Source organism: Belonocnema kinseyi, chromosome 5 (genome assembly GCF_010883055.1).
Source record: "Belonocnema kinseyi isolate 2016_QV_RU_SX_M_011 chromosome 5, B_treatae_v1, whole genome shotgun sequence".
Lineage (NCBI taxonomy): Eukaryota > Metazoa > Arthropoda > Insecta > Hymenoptera > Cynipidae > Belonocnema > Belonocnema kinseyi.
The window spans coordinates 15319792-15324084 of NC_046661.1; the positions used below are offsets into that span (position 1 = coordinate 15319792).

The 4293-nt window shown below is 30.0% G+C and overlaps 1 protein-coding gene across 8 annotated transcripts in view; it reads right to left on the reverse strand.

The window, feature by feature from the left end:
• The window catches only part of LOC117172978, a 283642-nt gene that overhangs the window by 56479 nt on the left and 222870 nt on the right, over positions 1–4293 (reverse strand). The gene's annotated exons all lie outside the window — the stretch shown is intronic.

Consider the following 4293-nt stretch of genomic DNA (forward strand, 5'->3'; position numbering starts at 1 on the left):
TTGCTCTGGAACCTCGGAGGCTCAAAAAAGAGGAGACCGATTCTTGATATGAAGGGCAGAATTAGACTAGCTTTTGATTAGAGAAGTCGTTTTTTTCTCTTCGGCGAGTAGCTTTTCATATTTTGTAACTCGAAATTCATTACATTAATTGTATAGAATAACCTTCCTCTAAATAAATGATAAAAGTGGACGCTTGTGGTTATTTTTCTGTTTAACCCTGTTATTTTTTTTACTCACCTATCTTCATAGGTCTTAAATTTTTTAAACGGATCCACGTTTACCTTTCGAGTCCGGCCGGTAATATCGCGACATATATAGAGGACGCGATACCCGGGTTGTGACAACATGATCATTGTGGCGCCACCATTTATCCAGGAATTGATGCATGTTATTTCGGAAATTGGAACTGCGCAAGCGCCGGATTGACTTTTTTCGTTTAGTGATTCGTTCCTTTTTCCTCATTCCGGCTACGAAGCTAATACTAGGAAAGATTTTTCTGCTATTACACTAGCAAGACATCCATGTTTAAGATCCACGCTGGCACCAATTCCTCAAATTTTCGGAAATATTTTTGATTTTGTTTGGAACTTAAGTTTTGTTCGCTCTATTTATTGTTTAATTCATTAAAGCACCAAACTTAGGTAAGTGAAAGTTTCATTCGTATTTCCAATTCATAAATTATTAAAAATTGTGCACGTAGCACGTGCTCTTTTCAGATTTGATCTCATTTATCACACGTTTTGTGACTCATGTTTCTTAGGTTTTTTATTTTTTCCAAAAATATTGCAATTTTTAGACGCATTTGCTTTAATATTTTCTAATATGTGCACATAACTGTACATAAAAAATGTATGTTTATTCAGGAATTTTGTGCAGTACTGTAGTTTATTAATTTGTCGGTTAATTTTTTTCGTTAGTCATTGACAAATATGCGAAACGAAATTTCTATTAACATAGTTGTATTATTAATCCGTTTGCTAAATGAATCTTTTAATACATTATCTGCGAAATGTCTTCAATGTGTCAAAATATAATTGGTCACTTCACTTCATAATCATTAATATCTATATGCATAAAATATACCATATAAAAATTTGTATAGGAGCTGGCTAAGCAGCACCGGCTTTCATTCCTTTCTAATAATTTCAATCAATTTTTATGACTAAATTTACAGAATAATATTAGAAAATGATATGAGTAATGCACTTTTAAAAATTTTTTCAACGACAAAAATATTTTTCTATCTGTTTAGAAAAATGACACCAATGTTTTAATCATACATTTAAACCTTTTCGTCGATTTGCTAAAACTACATCCGCTAACTCATACATCGAAATTTTAAAAGATTTAAAAGATTTCAACGGACTACAAGATGCTTCAAAGGATTTTTACTGATTTAAAGTACACAAAAGGTTTTTTTAGAATATTTTACACGTTTCAAAAGCACTTCCAGGAATTTTAAGGGACGGGTTCACCAGACACACGCGGTTTTGTAAGATCTCTGAAGACATAGACATTTTTAATATATTTTTTTTTGTAAGAACGTAAAATCTTTTTTAGAATCAAAAAAATTCCAAGAAATGTGCAGAGATTGCAAGAGGTCTTAGCTGATTTCAAAAATTTAAATCGGTTTGAAGTAATTTTAAAAGATAGTAAAAATCTCAAGAGGTTTTTTGGCATTCCAAACAATTTCTATGAATTATACAAGATTGAAGGAATACAAAAAATTTACAAACATTTTATCGGATTTCAAATAGTTTCGTGGGGTTTAACACAATTTCATGAAATTAAAATTTTTTAAAGGCATTTTTATTAATGATTTTAGAGGATACAAAAAATTTCAAAGGTTTTAAGGAATTTTTATGGTATTTGCACCATTTCAAGGGATTTTAAGAAATTTTACAATAATTGTGGGATTCATAGGATTTCTGAAGAAAAAGACTTCATAAGGTTCTAATAAATTTCTGTAGATATTACGGGATACAAAAAATTCGATTTTCCAGGAATTTCAGAGGATTTTAACAAAATTAAAGATTTTTTAATAGATTTCAATGATTTCCAAATATTTCAAAAGATTTTCAGAGCATTTTAGAAAATATCAAAGATTTACAAATGTTTCATAGGGCAATTTCACATAATTTCACAGATATCATCATTTTAATGTAACTTTAAAAGATATTACAGTGTTTAAGATGTTTTACAAGTTTTTGTAATCATTAGATAGAAAAATCATTTATAGTAAGTAAACAATGAATGAATAACAATTATTGATACAAATCACAAGAAATTATGCATGCTCACAATGCATGCTTGGTGAGACTTAATGATCATTTTTCAATTATTAATGTATTGCAGTATGATCTGTAAACAGAAAAGGTACTATATAATTTCAACTGCTATTTCCGATACACAAGAAGATTCGACGGGTCTTAACGTCAATGAGAAAGTCTTTCTCGCAGGATTATAATATGTTTTCCCCAACGCCAAGGACTGGGAAGGAGGACTGAAGATACGAGCTTCTAGCAATTATAAAATAATATTATCATTAATATGAAATAATGAATAAAATTCTCCTAAATCAAAGGTGAATGCAGAATATTATTGATCCCAATTAGTTACATCGCAAATAGAGGCCCAGTAGGGGCCTAGTAGGGGCCCTTCTCCTTAATCGGGTTGGCAGACAGGCGTTCCCTACTAGAGCTGACTAGAAAATTGAATAGGGCCCCTATGGCCTCAGCGTTACGTCCTAGATGGGGCACCAAATAGTTGTCCCTACTAGATCCCGATTAGAAATAGGAAAATTTAGCCAGGGCCTCACTAGAGCCCTTTCGAAATTTCTGCAAGGGTTTGACTGAAAAACTTAATTTAATTAAGTCTTTATTAATATACATGTACTGATAATATCCGCATTAAATGTTCTATAATTAATGACATCTTGTAATAAAATTTTCTATGGCCATTGAATTCATGGACTGAAAAACTTAATTCTGTTAATTTTATTTTAAAAACACCTTAATCTATACTTAATTATTTAAAATAGCAACAGTATATGCGCGCTACAGTACACAGGGAGCATTACATTGCCAATTAATAACATAAAAATATAAAACAAGATATTAACTATTTCAAAAAGCAAGCAAGAATATAAAATTGAAAATTGTGAAAAAAATTCGTGCCTAATAAAGGAATTTGAAATTCGGCTAGATTCACATTTCTTTCTTAAATTAAAAAATCTGCTGCCTAAAAATTATTTAGTTTAAGGTAGAATAACACATGATCATTTTATATTTTCAAAAATCTTTTTTTACTCATAAATTTCATGAATTTTGCTATTTTTGTGATTTTCAAACTGCTACTATCGCAGCAATGTTTTGAATTTTATAAATATTATTGAATCTCAAAATAATTGTTAGCGGCGAAGGGGAACAAATTCATACGATGTCAACTTATCGATTATTATATTTAATAAGATACTTAAGCAGTAAGAAGTAAATTAATTTAGGCCAATATTTTAATTTTCATAGTATGTTTGCGATGTATATTGTATCGAGTCTACAGTTCTTATGTTGAAAAAACCTTATGTTATTCTACCTTGATAACATAGGTATCTTCGAAGTTAATCTGACATTCGTTTCAAATTAATAATTATTTGAAGGAAAATATTTAAGCATTATTTTTAGAGAAATGATTTCTTCGCTGAATACATTCATTTTCTCGTCTCAAGAACAATAACATTGTTTCAATTAAAATAGTAGGCAAAATAAGTATATGAATTTATTTGTGTCAAGAAACATTTGGTTAGAGTTTTAGTTATTCATCATGAGAATATAATATTCTTAATTCAATATTTTATTAAAGTTCACGCAAATAAGTATAATGGAACAAATTAACCCAATAGTTTTTTGCTTACAGTAAATATATTCTTGGTTCAAAATATTTTTCCTAATTCTATTATTTTATTGATTCAAGAAAATCGGTCCCTTGTGAAAAGAAAATACTTGCTTCTTGTAAGTAAAATCAGCCAAGTAAATTAGCCTACTTGACTTAATGCACATTTTTTTCAGTGTAGTGTTCGAACCCCGCAGCGAATAAAAATTGTCATGGCGTGCGATTATAAACAGTGTCGTGATTGTGTAATAGTAAATGATTGTGTAATTAAAAGCGTGAAAAAATATTAGAGTATAATAGTCATAACATAATACGAGGGTGGATTGATAAGTTTCCGGCCTGACCAAGAGATGGCGCCACTAGGCCTACCTTGAGGTGGCGTTCTATAGTACCATCCTTAGATAG